This window comes from Tupaia chinensis, unplaced genomic scaffold (assembly GCF_000334495.1).
Source record: "Tupaia chinensis unplaced genomic scaffold, TupChi_1.0 Scaffold144058_2, whole genome shotgun sequence".
In the NCBI taxonomy this organism is placed as follows: Eukaryota; Metazoa; Chordata; class Mammalia; order Scandentia; family Tupaiidae; genus Tupaia; species Tupaia belangeri.
The window spans coordinates 902,066-929,269 of record NW_006203911.1 but is presented as its reverse complement, the minus strand read 5'-3'; the positions used below and the strand labels follow the sequence as shown (position 1 = coordinate 929,269).

The window sequence follows — 27,204 nt, the reverse complement described above, 5'->3', positions numbered from 1 at the left end:
GTCTGATATTGATTAAGTATTATAAAAATGTATGAAAAACATGTGTCAGTGTGATCTAAGTCACCCCAGATGTATCCAGTATGCAGCTAGCTTGAAAACCAGTGCAGCTGATCATACTGGATCAGAGTAACTAGGTATACCTAGGCCACTGTGGTTCAGAATATTGGATGTTTTTAGTATCCTGTGACAGAATATCTCTAGAGTTTTCTATCATGAACTGAAGTGATAAAAGTGGCAATGAAGCAGTAGACCAAAAGATGGCAAATAAAGAAGTTATGTAAATGTTGACCTCTCTATGTGTCTCAAAACAGAAAGAAGCAACCACCTAATTTGCAGTCTTTTCTTTCTCTGCTCTATTTCCTGATAGTCACTGATTATCTATTGAAATAAAAGTCCATGGTGATTAAATTCCCTCTTGTTGTAGGCTAGGGGACAGTTTTGATACTTTTGTCAAATCTTAAAGTTTTTTTTTTTTCTTAATGCTATAGAGCATGTGTGTTCACTGGAGAGAGCAAGCAAAAGAGAAAAAGACAGAAATAGAGTGATTTATCACCCCCAGGGGAGATAGTCATGCCACAACTCCTTCTTTATCCTCTTGGATTTGGAGCATGTGCACACACACACACACACACACCATGTTTTCCAAGCTGCTGAATCTGGGACTTGAACTGTATAGTTGGCCATATGAGATCCACCCACCTTAACCACCATGCCACTGGCTGGCCCTCAGATCTTCAATTCTTTCAATAATGTCAGCTATTCAATTTAAGCCATATAGGTTATAGTATTTCACATTGAACAATTGCTTGTGTAATAGAAGTAATTTCAAACTATTCTACTTATTATAAATTTGAACTTTAAGCAAAAGCAACTTTCATGTGCAAACTGTTTTATGAAATGCAGTGAGGGTTGATGAGACTGGTCCACAAAGCCATTAGAGATATGCCCAATTGGAGAAATGGAGTGCACAAATTTGTGGGGAGGGAGGATGCAGGTTTCAGGAGGTGGCAGTTCTGGATAAAATTACTTTCTTTTGTGTACTTGATTCCATGGCAACAATAATAGCAGCAACAGCTTTTATTAAATATTGATTGTAAGCCAACCACCATGACCAAATGCTTTATATATACATATATATGTAAACTCAAGCAGACTTCATAATAAATCTGTAGGACAGATACCATTCCCTCCTTTGTTTATAGATTTTTAAAAACTGATGCTTGGAAAACTTAGGAAATTTTCCTAAGCTACAACTAGTAACTGGTAGAACAGGACTTAAAAGAGGAAGACAGAGTAGTACTGGGTCATTGGAAAAGTCATGATACTTTTTTTTTTTTTTGAGAGGTTTTTGCTATAGGGCGCATGCACTTGCCAGACAGAGAGACAGAAAGCGAGAAATCACCCCCCACAGGGGATGGCCACGCTGCAATCCCTTCTCCTCCATTCTCCTCTCAGGATCTTGGGCACGCACGCACACGCGCCTAGCATGAGTTTGAAGCCACCGGGCCCGAGACGCGAACCGCGTTCGACTACATGGGAGTCTAGCGACATAGCCATTACACTAACTGCTGGTCCAAGTCATGATACATTTTTGCATAGGAAAATACGTCATGACTTTTCCAATGATCCAATAGCTCTTAAGACCATGGTTGGAGTCCTGACTCTCATGCAAGTAAGTACTGCAGTTCTTTGAGCCTCATTTTCTCACTTGGAAAATTGAGATAATAATGCCAAGAATACTGAGTTATTTTTTAGGATTCAGTGAGAAAATGAATAAATAGTGATAAGTACATAGTGTTCTTTTGTTCAGCGAATATTTATTTAATCTTAATAAGTTTGAGGCATTGTAGTAGACATTAAGCTACCACAATAAGCTGTGAATAAGACAGACTCTAGCCCTGGCCTTGTGACACTGTCTCGTGAGGAAGACAGTCATTAAGCAAATAATTACACAAACAATCATTTGCAATTATGCTGAGTGCTATGAAAGTGTGACTACTCATAGCAAATACTCAGTAAATAGAAGAAAATATTTACTGAGTGACTATTATGTGCTGGGCATTATGCCAGATAGAGATTAAGTGCAAGTGAACAACTGGGATGAAGAGTAGAGGCATTTTCATGTAATTTTATGTCAGATTGGCATGGGGTTAAAGATGCTATATGCTTTCCTCTTGTCACTCAGGAAGCTATGGGGAGAGGATAGACAATTTCAGAAGATGCTTGGTTTGGATCATTGGAAAAAGGAGAGATCAAGTTGAGAATATGCCTCCTTTCCCCAAGATTAGTTCCTGGAGACTGTGTATGTCTTGCAAAGTGAAGAGTATCTCCAGCATGAATGGCCTTTGTAATCTGTCAAGAGAGATTTTAAGAAGCCTGTAATGACAAGCCACAGGAACCAGATTCCCTCTGAGATGAATACTAAGTGTTGAATTTACTTCAGAACTTGGCATAGAGTCTGAGCAGGCAACAAGTCATGACTACATACTGTTTTCAGATGCTGATTTAAATATCATCTCATACAAATATAGTGGTTCTGCTGGCAAGCCATTTTCTAATCTGGCCTTTTTTATTCCCCTCCATAATTACCCTGATCGAGGATGAACAGCCTGAGAAACATTGACTAATGCATCCTAAATTATCTCAGCAGGGTAATCACAAGATTTCAGCTTCTCTTGATTTTGTGCCAGGTCTCCGTTAAGCAGTTCTTACCACATCAGGTGTGTGCAGAGAGGACTACAGATTCTCAAGGCTGGGGCTTGCCATCAATTAAGACTTTTCTCCTTTGCTGCAGGGTGCACTCTATGTGTGGCATACCTATAAAGAGGGAGATGCCTTTCACTTTTTGTCCTCCTGTCAAGTAGCCAGTTGGTCAATTAGAAAGCTTTGTGTTGCAGTTCAGAATGCCAGGAGTGTTTTCTGCCTTGATTGGAGTGAGTCAAGTAGTGGGAGCCAAGGAATTTGATTCTCTGCCTTCCCACTAGGCCCGTAGCTGATGAAGGTAAGTGTGACTTAGGATTCGACACACCAATAGGTGAAGGCCTGTACACCATAACTCAGTGAAGAAGATCCCATTAGTACTCGCATTTTACACATGAGGTGATGGAGATTCACAAGCTTACCAGCTTGCCCAAGAAGTCAATGAGCTGTGCAAACCTGAGTTTTTAGATGAAAGGTCCTGTGCCCTTTTCTCTATGCCAGCTGCTTTCTAAGGTTTCTGAAGAAGGTAATGATGTGATCCAAGCTGTACTTTTCAGAAGATACTCTAACCAAAACATTTTTATCATAGATTGTAAAGGGGCAAAACTAGAGCAACAAGTTTGAAGTCTTTTGAAATGGCCTAGGAAAGTGAAGTATGGACTGGAATCAGTGTTGTAGGAGTAGGGACAGAAACATGAGGCTATATCCTTCTGGAACTGTTAGGGCTTGACGAGTCATAAAGCCTAACAATGAAAAAGGGAGTAAAATCATCTGGCCCAGTTCTCTCTCTTTAAGCAGAACATAATTATCTGTACTAACAGATAAGTCAACTGTGATTCAGCCTAAGTGACTTGCCTAAGGTTCCAGGTTTAGGCAGAACGGAGCTTGTATTCAGAAGTTCTTCCTAGCACAGTCCTCATTCCCATAAAGTGTAGTGTAGTATCTCTTATTTTGAATACACAAGCACAGGTGCCTGGCATGAGTTTTTCTAAGTTGCTGAGTCCGAAACTTGAACTGTGGTTTGCCATGTGGGAGTCCAGTGATGTAGCCATTACACCATCTGATGGTCTCTCTCTTCTTTTTAAGAACTGCCTGGTAGGCCACATCAGTGATTGGAAAATTTACTATCAGACTCCTCTTGTAGATGGATAGGTTATCCCTGTCTATTGGCTGCTACCACAAGCAGTGAACAAAGAACATCTGTGAACATGACTCTCTATACATGAACAACAGAATAGAGTCCAAGAAATAAAATCTCAGGGTGGGCGGGTTTAAGGGCTTTGCACATTTCAATGACTAATAATAACACAGTGATTCCTACAAAGGGTTTACCAAGCTACACTCCCAACTCTGCTGTTTGAGGCCATTCCCTGGCTTCTTGCCAACACATATCATTAATCCTATGAATTTTTGGCAATTTGACAGGTCAGAAATGACAGTTTCTTATGGCTTTAACTTATTTGCATTTCTCTGATGAATAGTGAATTCAAGCATATTTTTCAAGTCTTTACTAGTCCTTTGTGATTCTCTTATCAATTTTTGTGATATCCTTTGCTTCTTTTTCTTTTTTTATTATAAAATTCTAAGTGTTCTTTTTATGTCATGGAAATAATTTTTTTCTGCTAAACATGTTACAAATGTTTTCTCATGTATGTTAACATTGTTTGTGCTGTGTTCTTTCGCATCAAGTCTATTTTATACAGTTATTTTCAAGTCGTAGATTCTCTTGTCATTTCTGTTAGAATGGAAAACCACATCTTTTGGATATTTCAGTGCAGCCCCAGTGTCACATGTCTATCCTTTTGTCTCCAAAAGTTGAAGTGTGTATGTTCAATCCTATTTTCCCAACCATAGAGGCAGAAAATTTCTTCATCCCACATATAGTGGTTGGCAGTGAAGCTCATGATCTGTTTCCCAGATAGCCTCCAGGTGCTTTCTGAGAGGAAAATAGGGTAGCAGGGCACACCTGTCTTATAGCTGTGGAAGCTGGTATGTGCTAAAGGGAATGTAAACATGGTGTAAACTCTGGCCATCCTAACTTGCTGTCCCCAGCTGTCTTCTGCTGGGATACTCAGCTTAGACACTTCGGAATGTTTGGTTGCTACTCGAAAATATTTGGTTACACAGAAGGAGGTCTGGAAAAGTTCTATCTGGTATCTATAAAGGGAAATGGAACTCCTTTTGGCACATGGAAAATCTCTTAAATTCCCATCCATTTTTTTTATGACTATAAAAGTTAGTCTTATCTAAGGAGAAATGTTGCTGATCAGATTTTTACAACACTGTCAAGAAACTATTTAGCCTTTTATGCAACTACTTTGGAAGAATTCGTTGCAATAGACAATTGCAAATAAATGATATACTGATACATTTATTTGGCAAACATTTATTGGATGTTTAGTATGTGTCATATGATGTTGGATGGAAGGGTAGATGAATATGCTAGTTTCTAGCAAAAACTGAGAGATTCATAAGACCTGACTTCAGTCTGCAAGGGCCTACGTACATCTGGTAAATATTGAGTCATCAGAAAAGTCACGATGCATTTTTGCATAAAAGAACATAGGAAAATGCTCATGACTTTTCTGATGACCCAATAGTAATTGTTTAATTATATTGATAAAAAGCACTTCTATAGAAATTCTAAAGTGACTGACCACCTCTGTTAGTTTTTATTTAGAATTACTGAGTTTATATGAAAGTAATATAATAGAATTTATCATTTAATCCATACCAGCACCTGTTTCATATATATTTTCTCTCAGGAACCCTATTATTCTGTTTTCAGAAAAAGCTGATGTGGGCTACAAGTAAGCAAAAAAAAAAAAAAAACACCTTTTCCTTCTTCAAAGTTTCCTTTGTTCAAGTGTTAGTGACACCTTTCAGTTGTCTAAGTGAAAATGATCTGTGTTTGGACTGATAGGTATTTAGATGGTAAGATATATATATATATATGTATACATATATATATATGGATATATATATATATACATATAATAGTAATAAGAGAAAACCATGAGATGGGGACATAAGCCTGCTTAAGCTGTTAGTGTCCTAAGGAATGATACATTTTTCACTGAGAAATGTTCTGGGGTGATAATTGGCTTCCTGTTGCAGACTGAACATGGCTTGAGAAGGAAATGCTTCCCCTAGATTCTGAAACAGGCAGTGTTAGTATTGCAGTTTAATTCAGTAAACATTTGCTCCAATAATTAGGTTCCATAGAGCTTCATGCTGAGGGTACATTTTCATTTCTGTGCAATTTAAAACTTTCTTCCCAGTAGGTCAGCTTTAAAAAAAATGACTGTGAATATTGGATTTATCATCTTCTTCCCCTCTCTACCTCTGACCCCTATCCAAGCTATTTTTGAGTTTAGATTCAGTGAGAAGTTCAAAAGAATCAGACCTTCGAGGATAGCTTTATAATTTAGAATTCCATCTCTCTGTATCCTGCCCTCCCTGCACACACATACTCACACCATTTCTCACAGTTGTTCTTTGAAAGGATCAGACTGCCTTTGCTTCTGAGAAAGCCCCTGAGTTATTTTTGCACATTAGCAGCAGCCCAGTAATTCTGTGCCCTTTTCTTAGAGCAGGTGTTCAAATCTTTCAGATTTCCTTGGCCACTCGTGGCTAGTTTTCTGTCAGGACAAGAATTTACAGCCCTGAATATCTCCAGAAGGGCCAAGCAATCCCTAAAGAGAGAGCCTCTATTAGACTGAAAGATTAGCTGGCAATCAGAAAAGAATGAGAGTGTGCTACAAGGTGGTGGAGAGTAGGGTGGGATGATAAGAAGTGGGCCACTTCACCTTCATCTAGTTTATTGCTTCTCAACCAACATGCCTGAGAAATGCAGTCACATTTGTATCTGTTTGGCTATAGACATGCCCTTTGTGAGGGAGTGGTGGTGGCTAGAAACTTATTAGAGCAACTTATAAGAAATAAATTCAGGGCCAGAAAGTGGCATGGTGGTTGGGACAGCTGGATCCCACCTTGCTGGGAGCAAGGTTCAATTCCCAGGCCCAGCAGCTTGAAAAAAAAAGTTAGGTGTAAGTGCATATGTGCTCAAAATCCCCAGAGGAAAATGGAGACGAGATAGTGGCATTGCTATCCCCTTGAGGGGTACTTTGTCACTTTCTCTCTCTTTGTCTCTCCATCCTTTTCCAGCAAGCTCACACACTCTATAGCAAATTTATAAAAGAAAAGAAATATGTTCAGGGGAAAGGACATATTGATAGTATTAGAAAACAAGGACCAGCAGATGACATAATGGTTATGTTGCAAGACTCCCACATAGTTGACCACAATTTGAGTCTCTGACCCAGTGGATTAAAACTGACACCAGACACATGTGTGTGCATGCCCCAAACCCCAAGAGGAGAATGGTAGAGAAGGTATTACAGCATGGCCATCCCCCCGGGGGGTGATTTCTCGTTTTCTGTCTCTCTCTCTTTGTTGCTCTGTCAAGTGCATGTGCCTATAGCATAAATCTCTAAAAAGGAAAAAAAAAGAGAGAGAGAGAGAGAAACCCCCCCCCAAGCTTTAATTGAACCAAGTTTCTAAACATCAAACATCATGTCATAGTTCAGTGGAAGAACTATGACTTGATCCTATGTCTATCCTTTCTCTCTCCTCTCCTCTCTCTCTCTCTCTCTTCTCTCTCTCTCTCTTTCTCTTCCTCTTTCTCTCTATTGTTTTCTGCTATGGGAAAAAAGGAAAGAGAAAAGAAGACAGTAAGAAAGAAGGAAAAGCAAAATAACTGTCAATGATGGTGAGCCTCCCTCCACTGTCATGTGGTTCCCCAAAAGTTTCAAACAAGCCTGAAACCTTGATTTTAAATCCTAGCCAAAGTTGTCTCCTACCAGGCACCCTCCCTTGAGCCCCATTAAAACAAATTTGGACTTCTTACCAGAACATGCCATATTTTTACCATAGGATGCATGTGCTTGCTGGAGAAAGGCAGACGGAGAGAAAGTGAACAATCATCTATTGTTTTTTAATCTATTCCCTCTACCCAGAATATCCTCCTCTTAACCAGGCAAAATTTAATTTGTTCCCCAACATGAAAATGATTCACCACAGCTCTGGATAATTTATGCTGAGATATCTACAAGGAGTAATCTTGGCTACATAAATATGCATTGATTTTACTTCTACAATTTTCATCTCATTTGAAGGAAAGCATTGCCAAAGCCCATTTCGAACATAACCACCTCTACCATTAAGCCTACCCGGATCTCCCAGTCTGAATTAAAATTTTCTGTGTTCAAATTAGCATTTCATTCCTCTTATAGCTCTCAGTATTTTTAGTCCTGTATTTTGTATTTATGTACATTTTTATATACATGAAGATCATAGTAGCTTATAAGTTAATAAAGGCAAGGACGATGTCTTATTCATCTTTACATCTCTTTCATCAGTACCCATCACTTTGCTGCATGCATAGTAGGTACCTAGTAAATGTACTGAATGAATGAGTACATTTTTCTCATCGTATTTTGTTTCTTTTTTTTTCTTTTCCTTCTTTTTTTTTTAAGGTTTTTGTCATAGTATGTGTGTGCTCACTGGAGAAAGAGAGAGAGGCAATGAGAGGAAAAGTAAGAAATCACCCCCTGAGGGGATGGCTACACTACAGTCCCTTCTCCTCCATTCTACTCTTGGGATTTTGGGTATGCACACACTCATGCCCAGCATGATTTTCAAACCTCCAGGTCTAGGACTTGAATCCTGGACATCCATGTGGGAGTCCACCACCTTAACCACTATACTGCCTGCTGGCCCCAGGGTTTTGTTTCTGAAACTCAACATATTCCCCCTTAGATTATTCATTCTCCAATGATAGAAGCTTTATCTTATCTTGTCCATTAATTCATTCATTCATAATCAATTCATTCCGCAAATATTTACCACATGCCTACTCTGCCAGGCCCTGTTTTAGGTTATAGACATACAGTACTAAATAAAACATTGTTCCTGCCCTTATTCTAGTGGCCAGGACAGATAATAGATGAGCAAATAGATATATAAATTCATGTGTTCAGTTATCTAAAATAATAATGATAATAATGCAGGTTAAGGATGTACAAGATGAATAAGGGCTGCAGTTTAGATATGGTGGTCAAGGAAAGGTTGTCTGAATAGATAACATTTGAACAGAAACCTTGTCTGTCCTTTACAACACTTCCCAACCCTACCTCAGATCACCCAATAACTAGTACAGAGCTAAACATACAACTTACTGCCTCTGGTATTTACTGGCTTTCATAATATCCTTATGAGATAGTGGATTAAGACCCATTATTGATTGAATCTTTAAAGCTGGAGTCTGGGCTGGCTCCATGGCCCAGTGGTTAAGGGAGCTAGAACCCACATGGCTGACCAGATGATTCAAATTATGGACTTGGCAGCTTGAAAATCATGCAGAATACATATGTGTGTGTGCCCAAAATCCTGACAAGATGAAGAAATTGAGAAGGGATTGTAATGTGACCACACTCCACTGAGAGGTGCTTTTTCCTTTTTCTTCTCTCTCTCTGGAAAGAGTACATGCCCTCTGGAAAGTTAAAAATGAATAGATAAATAAAACATGGGCTTTGGAATCTTCAGCTTGAAGCTGCCATAATCTAGTCAGTGATCTTGAACAAGTTACCAGCCTCTCTTATCCTTAGTTTCCTAAACTGGAGAAAATAGCACCTGCCTTCTTAGACTATTTGGGGGATTACATTAAACAGTCAATGTTAGATTGCTTCTTGTGAAGACTATATGAAATAATGAATATAAAAGTTTCAGAATGTAGTAAAGAGCTCATAAATAGACTCATAAGTGTATGGAGCTCTGATATACCTGTACTATAAAAGTAGCACGGCAGATCAGTGAGAAGTGTAGAGATCACATTTAATAAGTGAAGATGATTGTGTATTCTACAAAGATGTGTAGTGATTAAATAAATAAATTTTTAAAAAAGGAGATACAAATGAGTAGTAAATAAATGGAGCTGGAAAAGTGGTTATCCATATGGAAAAATATGAAAATAAATCCTATCTCACAGCCTATATAAGATCAATTAAGAATATGAATTTGAAAAACAAAATTTTAAAACTTGTGGTAGAAAATGTCAGTGGATATCTTCCTAGCCTCTGAATAGTGAAAGATGTCCTTAGATTCCCACCCAAAATTGACCATAAAATAAAATGCTGATTTAATGAAATTAAAATTTAAGATTTTGTTAATCAAAATACATCTTAAAGAATGAGAAAAAACAAGTTACAGCTTGGGAGAAAATATTCACAAAATACAACTGACAAAAAATATATAAGGATACATAAAAATGTTGTAAAAATTATTAAGAAGGCATAGGCAGTCCCAAGAAAATGGATAAAAGACATGAACGGACATTTCTCAGAGTTGCAAACATATATGGCAAATTGTGAAGAGAAATTCAGTATCATTGTTAATCGGAAAAATTAAAATTAAATCACAGTAAGGTATCATTTTATACCCAACTGATTGATCAAGAAATACAAAGTAATGATACCAAGCTGCCTTTCCCAACTGGAGTTTCCAGAAAGAACAAAGTACAAGTGTCTGAAGCCTCCATTCTATATAAAGAATAAACTTATATATTACTGACAGGAACATATATAAATTGCTCCAAGCACTTTGGAACACAGTTTTTCATTACCTCCATAAACTGAACATTCATATAACCTACAACCTCAAAATTCTACTCCTAGATAAATACCCCAAAGAATCTGTTATTCACATACAAAAGGAGACATAGAAGTATGTTTGTAGCAGTATGGTTCACAATAAAAAAAATCTAGAAACAACCTAAATTCCCATCAACATTAAGAATGAAATACTGGAACCAGCAGATGGCATAATAATTACATCATTGGACTCCCATGTAGTCGACCACGGTTCACATCCTGGACCCAGCGGCTTAAAACTCACACTGGGTGCATGTGCATGCGTGCCCCAAATCACGAGATAAGAATGGAGCAGAAGGGATTGTGGCATTACCGTTCCACATGCTCGGTGATTTCTTTCTCTCTCTCTCTCTCTCTCTCTCTCTCTTTCTCCAGCAAGTGTATGTGCCCTATACCAAAAATATCTGGGAAAATAAAAAAAAAAAAAAGAAAGAAAGAATAGATTACTAAAATGTGGTGTATTCATGTAGTGGAATATTACATAGCATTCAGTACGAATGAAATACAGCCACACACAAAAATATGGATTAATCTTAACAATATAATAAATTTAAATGTGAGCCCTATAAGATTATATAGAGCATGATATGTTTTCATGAAGTTAAAAGTAAAATATATATAATTTGAGGTTACGGTAGCTATAATAAAATAATAAAATTATATAAAAAGGAAAGGGGATGATGAACAAAGGATTCAGGATGATAGTTATCTTGGCTGAGGGTAGGGAGGACTCATAAGGTAGGGGTGGAATGACACTTAAAGTTAGATGATTGTGTATTTGCAGGTGCTTATTACACTATTGAAATTAGGTGGCTAAATAACTAAATACCCAGTGCTAAGCATTTCATGAAGCAAGAGTCATGATTAGCATAATTTTATGTACCTGAGACCCTAAATAAATGCTTGAATAATGAAGTCCTTAGCCTAGTGTTTTCAATACAAGAGAAGGCCAGGTAAATGGGAGTTGTCATTTCTAGCATTTCCTACTCTTTCTCATTTTACCTCTGTCAAACGCTCATCCTCTTTCTGTTATTCCTGAGAATTGATCATTAGAAATTTAATTTACATGAGGTCACCACAAATGACTGAAAGGATTAGGTTCAAAATTTAATAGTTTCTGAGTTTTCAACCTTGTATAAATCCATTACATTTCTTTCATTGAATTGTGCTTTCTTTTAATTATTAAAGTATACATGTATTTTAGGATGTTACCAACACCAAAAGCTATAACCTCTGTATATTATGACTTTGGTACTCAAAACCATAATAGTGTATTAATCTAATAGTGGCAGATGGTACTGAACTAGGGCATTCTTCTAGAAAATTATAGTGTATGATGAATGGTTAGTTACACAAAAAAACTGTGCTCCTAGCCAGGGTCTATAAGTCTGTTAGCTATAACTATTTATTTATCAGAACTCACATGGTACTTTCTCTTCATTCTTTGCCACAAACATTCTCTATTCTCATCATCAAAAAAGCTGAACTATTCCTTTTTAAGAGAACAAGTTTTTAATGTCACAGTGGAGAAAAAAGGACTTAGAGTGGTTATCTGATTTTTTTTTTTTTGAAAAGAGGTTCAATGCATAACAGGAAAAAGAAAACTGAAAGACTAGTAGAAGAAGAAGTCATCTGAAGAGATTAGACTATATATGTCCCTTCAAGCATGAGTATCTTAAATTTTAAAACATATGGGGGAACTTCTCCTTCTGGGATATTGGAGTAAACATGCTTTTTCTATACCTCCCAGAAAGTACAATTAAAAACTCTGAATATTATATAGGAAAAAACAAATCCAAAGAAGACTGAAAGTTGCAGAAAAGCTAGAATGTCTAATGACTTTGGAAGCTGAGGAACTATCTGTCAATGAATTCTCTGGTTTTTCTTTTTGACTCTTGTCTCACAATTAGAACTGAAAAAACTGGTAAACCAGAAACAACAATGGATACAGACAGAATAAAAGCCCCCAAAAGCTTGTTTTGGTCCTTCTAGCCAGAGGACTAGAAAATTGCATGCAAGTAAGGTAAAAAAAAAATGTAGACAATAGCTTAGCGCTCTACTCCAGCCATACAGTGCAGAAAAAAACTGTGGCCCTACTCTCAACCACTCCCAGCCATGTAGGGACCTTAGATTTCCACCTTCATAAACCTCTAATAAGGTAATCCAATACCCTTGCCAGGAACCAGGGTTGTGTGAGAGAAGTCAAAGTACCAAGTTGGAGCTTTCATTCCCACTGGCCAGCAATGAACCATCTCACCTTTCTCCCACCATATCAGTAAAAAACATCAGGGAGACTGGGCTTCCAACTTCTCCCTGACAGTTGATAGTTATGAAGTCTACCCATGGAGGTAGAATCAGAGGGGATCTAGTGGAGATGTGTGACTGTCATCATTGCCTAGGAGAAACAAGCTCACTCCCTCCACAAGGTGTCACTGGAAACTACTATGGAGCTAGAACTTCTACCCCTGTCCATTAGCAATGAGGAGATCATCACCTCCTTCAATGTCAATAGAAGTCACATGAGGAAACTGGACCTCTACCTCCACCTGGCAATAGTCACTGAATGGCACCTTTCCTGTCCCCTGCCAGAATGTTAAACAATGCCAACTGAAACAGAGTGTTTAAATAAGATACAGTCTCTTATAGCATAATACTCAAAATATCCATGTTTCAATTGAAAATAATACCTCATACAAAGAACCCAGAAGATTTCAAACTAAATTTAAAAATGACTACAAATAGATGTTAACACTGAGATGACAGATTTTAGAATTATCTGACAAAGATTCTAAAACGGACATGATAAAATTCCTTCAGTGATCAATTCTGAGCACACTTGAAACACATGTAAAGGAATCAGCAAGAAGTCTTCAGAAAGGCTCAACAAAGATACAAAAGACATAAAGAAGAACCAAATGGAAAGTTTAGAACTGAAAAATACAGTAATAACCAAAAATAAAAGCTCTATTAATAGTTATCAACAGATAACAGAACAGAGAAGACAAAGGAAAGAATCTGTGAATTGGAAGATAGAAAAATAGAAAATACGCAATCAGAACAACAAAGAGAAAATAAAATTAATAGAGTCTAAGTGACATTTGGCATTATAACAATAGAAACATTCATGTCATCAGAGTCTAGGAAAGAGAAACGAAGAGAAGGAAAGTAAAAAGTTGTTGAGAAAATAATGTCCTTGAATTTTCCCAAGAAGGTGAGCAAACTCCTAACAGGATAAACCCAAAGAAATCCACACCAAAGTACATTGTATTGAAACTTCTGAAAGCTAAAAACAAAGAATCCTTTTTTTTTAAGAATTATTTTATTTAACTTTATTTATTTAATTAATTAATTTTAATTTGACCAGAGAGGGAGAAAGAGAGGAAGAAAAAGAGAGAGAAAGAGATGGAAATTGAGAAAGCAAACCACCAGGTCCGGGACTCAAATCGTGGTTGGCCATGTGGGAGTCCAGTGCCCTTAACTACCACGCCACCTGCCAGCCCTGAAACAAGAATCTTTAATCAAGACAGATAAACACAACACCTTACCTACAAGGGAGAAGTAATGAAAATGAGGCAGATTTCTCATCACAAACCATGGAAGCACAATCCTATATCCAGTGAAAATATTCTTCAGTAATGAAGGAGAAATCTTGACTTTTTTAGGTGGAAGAAAACTAAGTGAATTTATCACCAGGAGACCTGTAAAAGAGTGTAAATGGCAGTTCTATAAGCAGAAAAGAAATGTGAAGAAAGTGGGACCAGCAGGTAGTGCAATGACTATGTCGCTGCAAGGTTTGAGTCCCGGACCTGGTGGCTTAAACTCACGCCAGGTGCGTGTGTGTGCGTGCCCAAGATCCCGAGAGGAGAATAGAGGAGAAGGGATTGCAGCATGGTCATCACCCCTAGGGGGTGATTTCTCACTTTCTGTCTCTCTGTCTCTCTCTGTCTTTCTGGTGAGTGCACACGCCCTATAGCAAAAACCTCTTCAGAAAAAAAGAAAAAAAAAAAAAGAAATGTGAAGAAAGAGACTGGAGAAGATCAAGAAAGGAAGAAAAACATAGTTAGCAAAAATATGGGCAAACATTAATCAGAGGAAAGCAGTAGTGACTATTTTAACATAAGAAAATGTAGACATTATAGGAAAGAAAATTGCTAGGGATAAAAAGAGAGATTATATAATGATGAAAGTGTTAATTCGCCAAGAAATAGCAATTCTAAATACATATACAGCAAACAAAAGTGCCGCAAAATATGTAAACAAAAGCTGATAGAACAGAAAAAAGAACTAGACAAATCCATAATCTTAGTTAGGTACCTCAATAATTTATATAACAAATAGAAAATCCACTAGGGTATATAAGAACTCAACAGAAATATGAAACAATAGGATCTAACAATAACAAAATACGCATGCTCTTCAACTGCTCACAGAACACACCAAAATAGATCATATCCTGGGTCATAAAAGAAATTTTGCCTCAACAGGTCTAAAAAGAATTGTAATCATACAGAGTATGCTCTCCAATCACAATGGAATTAAACTAGAATTTAATAACAGAAGGATAATAGGAAAACCACCAAACACTGAGAAAATTAATAACACATTGCTAGATAACTCATGGATCAAAGTAGATGTCTCAAGAAAAAAATTTAGAAATCTCCTTTAATCAAATGAAAATGAAAACACAACATATTGACATTTGTGGAAAACAGCTAAAGCAGTGCTGAGAGAAAAATGTGTAGCCTTAACTATATACATTAGGAAAGAGGAAAAGTCTCAAATCAAATATAAGCTCCCACCTTAAGTATCTAGAAAAATAAGAGAAAAATAAACCTAAATCAAGAAGGAGGTAGAAATAATAAAAATAAGAGCAGAACTCAATGAAACTGAAAACAGAAAAACAGTATAGGAGATCAATGAAATAAATAACAGAATCTTTTCCCTCCAAAAATAACAAAATTAACAACCCTTCTAGCAAGACAGAGAAAAAAAAAGAGAGAAAACACAAATTATGTATGTCAAGAATGAAACAGAAAATCAGTACAAATTCTGCAGTTATCAAGAAGATAATGGAATACCATGAACAATTCTACTTACATAAATTTAGCAACTTAGGTAAAAATTAACCACTTCTTCAAGAAACACAAACTACCACAATTCACACAAATGAAACAGATCATTTGAATAGCCACATAGTATTAAGGAAAATGAATTAATAATCTAATATATCCCAAAATCAAATATCTGTAGCTAAATGGTTTTACTGTAGAATTCTGTAGAATTTACTGTGGAATTGTATCAAACATTTGAAGAATAATTAATACCATTCTATATCATCTCTTTTAGGAAATAGAAGAGGAGAGAACAATTTCCAGTTGATTTTATGAAACTGATAATACCCCAATGCAAAAAAGAGACAAAATCCACGCAAAATAGAAAACTATCTCTCATGATTATAGATGTAAAAATCCTTAACAAAATATTAGCTTACCAAATTTAGCAGTATACTGAAAGAATTACAACCATGCCCAACTAAGGTTTATTCCAGGGCTGCAACTATAGTTCAACATATGGTAATCAAGCAGTGTAATCTACCATATTAATAGGCTAAACATGAAAAAATCACATGGTCCTATTAATCAATGCAGAAAAAGAACTTGAAAAAATTAAACAGCATTCATGATTATAAAAAATCCCTCAGAAATGCAGGAATAGAGGTCAGTTTTCTCAATTTGATAAAGAGCATTTGCAAAGAACCTATAGCTAACATTGTATTTACTAGTGAAAGACTGAATTGGTTTCCTTCTATGATTACAAAGAAGGCAAGGATGCCTACTCTTATTCAATATACTTTAGAAGTTTTAGTCAATGAAAATAAGATGGGAAAAGGAAATAAAATATTACAGATCAGAAAGGTAAAACTGACCTTATTTGCAGATGATATTGTGTACATAGAAAATCCTAAGGGAGTCAGTAGATGATGTAGTGGTTATGTCACTGGACTCCTACATGTCTGACTGCAGTTCACATTCTGGACCTGGTGGCTTGAAAATCACATCGGGTGCATGTGTGTGTATGCGTTCCCAAGATCCCAGGAGGAGAAGGGATTGCAGTGTGGCCATCCCCCTTGGGGGGTGATTTCTCACTTTCCCTCTCACTGTCTCTGTCTCTCTCTTTCTGGTGAGCACACATGCCATAAGGCAAAAACTCTTATAAAAAATCCTAAGGAATCTACAAAGAAAAAGCAGCTCCTAGAACTAATAATGAATTCACTAAGATAGCAGGATGCAAGATAAGCATACAAAAAGCAATTGCATTTCTCTGTATTAGTAATGGACACATGCACACTGAAATTAAAAAGCAATACCATTTAAAATTGCCAAATAAAATGAAATCCTTAAGTATAAATTTACCAAAACATGCATAAGATCTGTATACTGAAAGTTATAAAATACTAATGAAAAAAAAAATCAAGTAAACCTAAGTAAGTGGACACACTACGTTTATGTAAAAGAAGATACAACATAGTAAAGTTGTTGCTGCCCAAATTATCTTTAAGTTCAATGTAATTCCTGTCAAAATTTAAGCAAGTGGAGCTGGACTGTGCCACAGCTGTAATGCAATCTTCTATGAGGCAGACTCCATGGGAAGGTTTTGGGTTTGACTTTGTATGCCTCCCTGATTCACTGGGTACATGTGTACCCATGATACAGGGCTGGCTGAAGCTGTGGGTGCATTGCAATGTGAAGACCATGTGGGGGGTGTACATCTCACTCTTTCTCTCTCTTTCCATTGCTCATAGAGGAAAGAAACTAACTTCTAAAAATTTTCTGCAAGGTAGTTTTAGAGGCATAGACAAGATTATCCTAATATTTCTATGGAAGGGCCCAAACTCTAGAAGAGCTAAATCATCTTGAAAACAGAATAAAGTGGTAGCAATTGTTCTACCCAATATTAAGTCTTGATACATAGTTATAGTAATCAAGGCCATTTGGTATTGGTGGAGTGACAGATACATAGATCAGTGAGACAGAATGAAAAACTGAAATATATCTACATAAACACATGAAACTGATTTTTGAAATATATGAAAGCAATTTAATGGAGGGAAAAAAAGCTTTTCTACCAAAAATTCAATTGAAATTCATAGACAAAAACAAATAAGCAAAAAACCTCTATCAGACCCTCACTCCTGGGCCAGCCTATGGTGCAGTGGTTAAGGCAGTTGAATTTCACATGGTCAAATGCACAGTTTGAGTCCTGAACCCAGTGACATGAGAAACCTGGGCACATGTGCTTCCATATCCAAAATTCCAAAAGGAGGGAAAGATGAAAGAAAAGGGACTGCAGTGTGATCATTCCCCATGGGAAGCTTTCCTACACTCTCATCCCCCACCTCTCTCTGGTGAGTGCATGCACACTCTGGGAAAATTATGAAAAATAAAAACTCATTATGCAATAATTAACCCAACGTTGATCATGCATTTAAATTTAAAATGTAAAATTATAAAACTTTTAAGGAAAAAAAATAGAAGAAAATCTTCAAATTGTAGGGTTAGGCAAAATGTTCTTAGACTTAATACCAAAAGAACAATCCATGAAAGGAATATCTGATAAATTAGATTCTAACAAAATTGCACTTTTATTTTGTTAAAGACCTTGTTACAAGGATAGGCAGACAAGCTATGGAATGGGAGAAAGCATTCATAGACCACATATTCAACAAAGGATTAGTACCTAGGATATATGAAGAACTCTCAAACTAAACAGTAAAATAAATAAATGTATTAGAAAATTAATAAAAAGATATGAACTTTTTAATGAAAGAGTAGATACAGATGGAAAATAAGTCCTTAAAAAGATGCTCAGTATAATTATTCAATAAGGAAATGTAGATTAAAATCACAATGAGATATCACTATCAGAATGGTGATAATAAAAAATAATGACAACAGCTGAAGAGAAGAGTGGCAGGCCACTGAACAGCTTCCAATATGACGCCCACACCAGTTATACTGTTGATAGAGGGAACTGATAGCTCTCAAGGCATCCCCCAACTTGTGAGTAATATTTGTGCCTGCCAGGTGATTGCTAAGGCTGTAAGAACCACCCTCGGTCCCCATGGCATGGACAAGCTAATTGTGGATAGCCAAGGCAAAGCAACTATTTCTAATGATGGGGCCACAATTCTGAAACTCCTTGATGTCGTCCATACTGCAGCAAAGACTTTAGTGGACATTGCCAAATCCCAAGATGCTGAGATTGGTGATGGCACCACCTCTGTGACCCTGCTGGCTGCAGGGTTCCTGAAGCAGGTGGAACCATATGTGGAGGAGATCATCATTCAAGCTTTCCGCACAGCCACTCAGTTGGTAGTTAACAAGATCAGAGAGATTGCTGTGACCATGAAGAAGCAAGATAAGGTGGAACAGAGGAAGCTGCTGGAGAAATGTGCCATGACAGCGCTGAGCTCCAAGCTGAGCTCCCAACAAAAAGCTTTCTTTGCCAAGATGGTGGTGGATGCGGTGATGATGCTCGATGACTTGCTCCAGCTTAAAATGATTCGAATCAAGAAGATTCAGGGTGGAGCCCTAGAGGAGTCTCAACTGGTTGCTGGTAATGCATTCAAGAAGACCTTCTCTTACGCTGAGTTTGAAATGCAGCGCAAAAAGTACAGTAATCCCAGGATTGCCCTTTTAAATATGTTGAGCTGGAGCTGAAAGCTGAGAAAGATAATGCCAAAGTCAGAGTACATGATGTCAAGGATTATCAGGCAATTGTTGATGCTGAGTGGAACATTCTCTATAATAAGTTAGAGAAAATCCATCATTCAGGAGCCAAAGTTGTCTTGTCCAAACTTCCCATTGAGGACATGGCCACCCAGTACTTTGCTGACAGGGACATGTTCTGTGCTGGCTGAGTGCCTGAGGAGGATCTGAAGAGGACAATGATGGCCTGTGGAGGCTCAATCCAGACCAGTGTGAACACTCTGTCAGCGGATGTGCTGGGCAGCTATCAGGTGTTTGAAGAGACCCAGATTGGAGGCGAAAGGTACTGGCTGTCCTTCTTCACTGACTGTCCCAAGGCGAAGACATGCACCTTCATTCTCCATGGTGGTGCTGAGAAGTTTATGGAGGAGATGGAGTGGTCTCTGCATGATGCCATCATGATCGTCAGGAGGGCCATCAAGAACGATTTGGTGGTGGCTGGTGGTGGAGCTATTGAGATGGAGCTCTCCAGGTACCTGCGGGATTACTCAAGGACTATTCCAGGGAAACAGCAGCTGCTGATTGGAACATATGCCAAGGCCTTGGAGATTATACCACGCTAGCTGTGCAACAATGCTGACTTTGATGCCACAAACATCCTCAACAAGCTGTGGGCTTGGCATGCCCAGGGAGGCACGTGGTATGGAGTGGACATCAACAATGAGGATATTGCTGACAACTTTGAGGCCATCGTGTGGGAGCCGGTGATGGTGCGAATCATTGCCCTCACAGCTGCCTCTGAGGCTGCATGCCTTATCATCTCCATAGATGAGACCATCAAAAACCCCTCTCAACTGTGGATGCTCCCCCAGCAGCTGGCCAGGGATGACCTCGCCTATTGAGAGGCTCTCCCCCTGGCACCTGACTAGCCGGCAGGCTGATTGCAGGCACACTTATTCTCCCTGGCCTGGTTAATCCGTGTTACAAGGAGGGGGTAGTAATTGGCCCACTGTGTTCTCACGGGATGTAATAATGACAACACTAAATTATGGACAAGATGCAAAGAAACTGAACCATTCTACCACTGCTGGTGGAAATGTAAAATGGTATAGTCACTGAAGAAAAGTTTGGTGGTTATTTTTGTTTTAATTGTTTTTATGTTTTAATAGAGTTTTTTGTTTGTTTGTTTGTTTGTTTGTTTGTTTTGCTATAGGGCATGTTTGCTCACCAGAGAGAGAAAGAGGAAGTGAGAAATCACCCCCCAGGGGTGATGGCCACACCACAGTCCCTTCTCCTCTATTCTCTCAGAATTTGGGGCATGTAGTCCCTTGTCCTCCATTCTCCTTTTGAGATTTTGGGCATGCATGCACATGTTCCCAGCATGAGTTTCGAGTCCCTGGGTCCAGGTCTCTAATCACAGTCAGCCATGTGGAAATTCATTGTCTTATCCACTACACCACCTGCTAGCCTCAAGTTTGGTTGTTTCTCAAAAAACTATGAAGCTACCACAGGACATAGCACCTGTACTCTTAGGAATTGACCCCAGAGAAATGAAATTTTTTTCATTCCATTATCTTTTATACATTCAATCACATTGTTTAGCTTACAAAGTGAATATTTCAGTATGTGAACATTTCTCCGTAGTCCAGTTGATAAAACTATAAAATATCTTCAACAGATAATACCACATTTCTTTGTCCCATTAATGCTTTGCCTTCATATTTTTCTTCTAAATGTCTTTCTTCAGGTCCTACTCTTCCACACACACTATATCTGTTATTTACACCCATTTACTGTATTTGTATATCCTTCAATCAATCAGTTTCAGTCATAGAGTGCGGACACTCGGTATATAGTAAGTGGAAACATACAATGTCTCTCCTTCATAGCCTGGCTTGCTTCACTCAGGAGTAAATCTTCCATATTCTTCCACTTTCTGTCAAAAGCCAGGGTTTTGATATTTTTTATGGCTGAATAGTATTCCATAGAGTATATGTACCACAATTTTTCTATCCATTCATCTGTTCAGGGGCATTTGGGTTGTTCCCATGACTTAGCAATTGTGAATAGTGCTACAGTGAACATCGATGTGTAGGCACTTTTCTGATTAAGAATTCTTCTGTCCTTTGGGTAGATACCAAGGAGTGGGATTGCTGGATCATATAGTAGTTCTATTTGTAGATTTTTGAGGAATCTCCAAATTGTTCTCCACAGTGGCTGGACTAATTTACATTCCCACCAGCAGTGTAAGAGAGTTCCCCTTTCACCACACCCCTGCCAACACTTATCATTTTTTTTTTAATCTTAAACATTCTGACTGGGGTTAGGTAGTATCTCATTGTAGTTTTGATCTGTATTTCCCTTATGATGGATTGGAAGAATTAATATCATCAAAATGGCTATTCTACTCAAATTAATCTACATATTTAATGCAATCCCAATCAAAGTACCAGACACATTCTTCACCAATCTAGAAAACACAATCATAAAATTCATCTGGAAGCAAAAAAGACCCTATATTGCCAAAGCAATTCTGCACAATTTGACAAGGGGTACCAGTCAATCCAGTGGGAAAAGGAAAACCTCTTCAGCAAATAGTGCTGGAAAAACTCAATTTCCACCTGAAGAAAGATGAATCTGAACCTCTACCTCTCATCTTTGACAAAAATCAACTCAAGGTGGATTAAAGATCTAAACCTAAGACCTCAAACTATAAAACTGCTCCTAGACAATACTGGGGAAACTCTGGGAGATCTTGCAGTAGGCAAAGACTTCTTAAATAAGACCCCCAAAGCACAGTCAATAATCTATGAAATAGACAAGTGGGATTACATCAGACTAAGAAGTTTTTGCATGGCAAAAGACACAGTAATTAGTGTGAATTGACAGCCCTCAGAATGGGAAAATATTTTTGTAAATTATGCATCAGATAAGGGACTGATAACCAGAATACACAAAGAACTCAAGCAGCTGTTTGGAAAAAAAGATGATCAACCCTATTAAAAGATGGGAGAAGGAGTTGAAAAAAGCAATCTCTAAAGACGATATACGAATAGCCAAAAGGCATATGAAAAAATGCTCAACATCCCTCATCATAAGGGAAATGCAGAGAAGTGAAATTTTATGCACACACAAAAACCTGTACAAATGTTTATAGCACCTTTACTCATAGTAGCCAAAACCTACAAGTTACCTAGTTGTCCTTCAATGAATGAATGGCATATCCATACCTTGGAATAGTAATTGACAGTAAAGAGGATTGGAGTATTAATATATTCAACAATGTGGGTAAATCTCCAAAGAATTATGCTGAGTGAGAAAAGACAACTCTGAAATGTTATATGCTGTATGACTCCACTTATCTAACGGTCTTGAAATGACAAAACTGTAGAAATGGAGAACAAACTTGTGGCTTCCAGTGGTTAAAGAAAGGAGTGGATGGGAGAGGGGAGTTAGTATTACTATAAAAGTTGGGCAACATGAGGGAACCTTTGGTGATGAAAGTGTTCTGTGTCTTGACCATATCAATACCAACATCCTCATTGTGGTATTGTACAAGTTTAGTAGGATGGTCTTAATGGAGGGAAATAGGTAAAAGGTACATAATTATCTCTCAGTGTTATTTTTATACCTCCAGGTGAATCTACAATGATCTCTAAGTAGAAGTTTCATTAAAAGAAACAAAAGACAAATGAATGACCACCCAAATTCAGGACACTTAAGCCTAGATAAATCCCCATTCTTAAAAGCAATGATAAAAGAATTGAAATAACAGGAATTGGAGAGAGCCATTTTTTAGTTGGTGACCTCTTCATCATTATACCCCTTTCCTCCCTGGCCAGCATAAGCCCAAAGAATTTAGCCTCAAAAGTTATTTTTTACTCCCTGTCATGCCTTTTTGCAGAAAATGTGAAAGAATAGAACTAAGTAGAATGGATGATTCTTGGAGCTCCACTGTATAAATCCTGTGGATGTGTCCCTCACAGCCAATATTCCTTAACTACAGGACCTTGGTCTTTCACCTGTACAGCTTGGAGAAAATGCATTTTGCATGTCTGAATGGATGGGGGGCATGGATTTCTAAGGGAAGAAGCATGTTCATGAATGAACACCGGTATGGTAATGCTGGAAATATTAGGGGAGCAGAGGCAACATAGATGCTAGGAGAGGAGAGTGTTGCCACATCCCCAGAGGGAATTTGATATTCTCATTCCAAGGAAAATAGCAAAGATGAATAAAATAGAAGAAAGAGTAATTAGGATTTATAAGTTCTTATAGAGTGTATGGAAGTTTTGTGGTTTGGTAAAGGGAAATACTGTGAATACTTATGTAGCATTGTGCCTCCAAAGGTGAAAACTCATTTGCCACAGGGCAGGCTACATTATGCTAAGACATTTGGAAGAAACAGCTTTTGCCTGAATAAGTATGCTTTCTGATTCCACAATTTTTATCTCTTTTTTTTGCATTTTAATTTCATTTCTTTCATACATTCAATCACATTATTTAGCTTTCAAAGTGAATATTTCAACATGGGAACATTTCTCCCTAGTCCAGTTGATAAAACTATAAAATGTCTTCAGCAGTTAATACCACATTTCTTTGTCACATTAATGCTTTGTCTCCCTATTTTTCTTCTAAATGTCCTTCCTCAGACCCTACTCTTTCACACACACTATATCTGGTATTTATACGCATTTACTGTGATTTTTATCTTTTTGAGAGACAGACATTGCCAGTTGCCTAGCCTGGCTAATAAATTAGGATTTTCATGCTATGAGCTGTTTTCCCAGGCACAAGGTCAATTTACTGATTAATATTCTTCCTTTCCCCTAATAAACCCCCACCTCCAGCTTATGCATCCAGAAAATAGACAGAGTATACCAAGAGATTATATGTATTCAGTCTAGAGAAAGTATTAATGAACTTGTCAATAGTCAAGTTACAAACCCAAAAGTACCAATAATGTGGTCTCAGTTCTCTCACAGAAGTTTCTCAGGAGAAGCAGCTTCAAAGAGGAAATCAATGTTAATCAAACAATATTGAAGAGTTCCTTAGGTTGAGGAATTATTTGACCATAAAGAACATCCAAAGTAAAGTGCACTATCCACAGGCAACATTCAAAAGCAAGGTACAACATGCACAGACAGCCATCCCATAATAGGTGCAACATCTGTCCATGGACAGCATTCCCGACGAAGAAACAGTGTCCATTCTGAGGCAAGGTATGACATTTATAGACAGCTTTCCCAGGAAAGAGAGAATATCCATGAATACCATTCCCAAGAAAAATACATCCACAGACAACAATATGAGGTACCATATCCTTATTTAAAGAATCCCACATCCCAAGTCCACATCTTTTTGTGGAAATGTCACTTACCCTAACTGATATGGGTAGCACTGGAGAAAGAATTATTAGGTTATCGGAAAAGTCACGACTTGTTTTTCTGTGCAAAAATATGTCATGACTTTTCCGACAACACAATAGAATGGAAGTAGTTCCTGAATTTTAAGTCAGTAAGAAAGCAGAGGTGTGCAGATGTTGTGGCTTCAGAAATATTTGAAAATCAGAAGTTTATCCTCCTGACTTTCTTTTTATATCATTACAGCATACAAAATGAATTTTCCCAGCATGAATATACTGTATATTATTCCAGTTAAAGATATTATCACACATTATCATCAACAGATAATGCGTCCCTTAAATGTTTTATTTCATTCCTTTTTCTCTTTGATTCCCTTCCTCTGTGTTTTTAAAGGTACCCAAATGACAGATTTGTGTTTCAAAAATCAGTACAATCCATGCATTTTTGACAAGTCAAGGACTCTAAGTCCATTCTTTGAGATGCATATATTCAGCTGGCACTGGTTGGGAAGAGATTTCCAGTTTAGCTTTAAAAACAAACAAACAAACGAACAAGCAACAACAACAACAAAAATAGTACCATTCTCCATAGCGTTTTCAAAGAGGAAGCAGAAACAGACAGATGGTTAAAGACAGACACCATAGGCAGGCATAGAAATAGGAAAGGACAGAGATGTACAGAGGGAGGAATAAGCAGACAGGAAAGAATAGACTAAGAAAGAGAGCGGGACCAATAGATAGAAAAACAAAGGCAGAGGTTAACACAGATAAAGAGATAGAGATCAACAGACAAATATAGAAAGATGGAAGTATATTAAGAGAGATGGACAGACAGACACAGAGAAGTAGACAGGTGCAGAAAAAGGCAGACTGGGACATGGGCAGATGGAAAAAGAAAGGAAAAATGAAAAGAGAGATGAGAGAAAAACAGGGAGATAGAAATGGTACTAGACTGAATCAGGTGGGAAAAAGAGGGGGGAGGTCTCAAGGTGGGAGAAAAAGGATACAGAGAGAAGTAAAGACCATAGAGACAGAGAAAGCTAAATAATTAAAGGGAGACAGGACTGATAGAAACTGAGGGAGATAGAAAGTCAAGCAGAAAAGAGATAAAATGAAACTGATGCAGAGAGAGAAGAGAGTCATACTCATACACACAGAACCTGAGAGACAAAGTTTTGAGGAGTGTTGCAGAGAGAGAGGGAGATTTAGTGGGAGTCAAGAAGGCAGAGAAGCAGGAGAAGTAGTGAGAAAAAGACAGTCTGGACAGAAAAATTGAATCTTTCAGGAAAAGAGAGGAATAAAATGAGAGAAAAGAGACAGACAAGAAATACGTACAATTCATACATCTGTAAGGGTCTAGTAATAGAACATACCAGGGACTCTTACAACTCAACAACAAATAGATGACTCAGTCAAAACATGGGCTAAGTATGTGAATAGACATTTCTGCAAAAAAGATATATGCAAATGAACAATAAGCACATGAAAAGATGCTCAACACCATCATTAGGGAAATGCAAATCATACAAAAATGGGATACTACTTCACATCCACTAAGATGACTGGACTCTGAAAAATGGAAAATATCAACTGTGTTTGAGGATTTGGAAAAATTGAGACCCTCCTAAATTTCTGATGGGACCATAAAATGGTGCAGCTGCTGCAAAAACTGTTTGGTGGGTCCTCCAAAAGTTAAGCATAGAATTAGCATATGACCCAGCAAGTCTGGTCATGGGTATATGGCCAGAAGAATTAAAGACAGGTACTCAGACAAGTACACATGTTCATAGCAGTATTCTTCACAACAACTGAAAGTTAGAAACTTCCCAGATATCCATCACTGTATAAATAAACAAATTGTAATTTATCCACAGAGTTCAATATTATTCAGCTATAAAAAATAAAATAATGCAAGTTGGTTGAAATTTGAAGACATTATGCTAAGTGAAAGCAGCCAAGTAACTTCCTTCCAAAGAGGATGGAATGGGAAAATCAAAGAGTAACTTTGGAGAAACCTGCCAAATACTATCTCTGCCATGAGCTGAAACAACAGTAGCAGTGATAGATCATGTTGGTAGTGTACCCCCCAAATGATGTAACGACAGTGGCCTTTAACCCCAGTTTAATCATGTAGAAAGCATTGGACAAATTTCAACGTAGGAGCATTCTACAAACTGCCTGACCAAACTTCTTTTCAAACTTCTCATAGTCATCAAAAATAAGGAATGTCTGGAAAAACTCACAGGCAAGAGGAGCCTAAGGAATCAAGATGACTAAAGGGAATGTGGTATAATTGATAAGATTCTGAAAGAGTAAAAGGACATTAGTTAAAACTGAAGAAATCTGAATGAATTTATTTTTTAAAAAAAGAGGGTATTTATACAATGGTTTCTCCTAGTACAGAATTAGGTCTTTATTGGTCTAGCAAAAATTCTAAGTAGAAATCTTTGTTCTGCCTATGAAAATTAAAAGCAACCTAAAACTCTTTGAGGTGTAAACATTGTATTTCTCCCCACAGGACTGATAATAAGTACTTTCTTTGGTCATACTCTTTTTTTTTTTTTTTGGAGAGATTTTCACTGTAGGGCGTGTGCGCTCGCCAGACAGACAGAGAGAGACAGAGAGACAGAAAGCGAGAAATCACCCCCCCAGGGAGGATGGTCACGCCGCAATCCCTTCTCCTCCATTCTCCTCTCGGGATCTTGGGCACGCACGCACACGC

At 37.7% G+C, this 27,204-nt stretch overlaps 1 protein-coding gene and 1 pseudogene across 4 annotated transcripts in view; both read left to right on the top strand.

Moving 5' to 3' along the window:
* ENOX2 (ecto-NOX disulfide-thiol exchanger 2) overlaps window positions 1–27,204 on the top strand; it is a 348,870-nt gene that overhangs the window by 153,594 nt on the left and 168,072 nt on the right. The gene's annotated exons all lie outside the window — the stretch shown is intronic.
* LOC102468028 (T-complex protein 1 subunit eta pseudogene) lies at window positions 18,226–20,006 on the top strand (annotated as a pseudogene).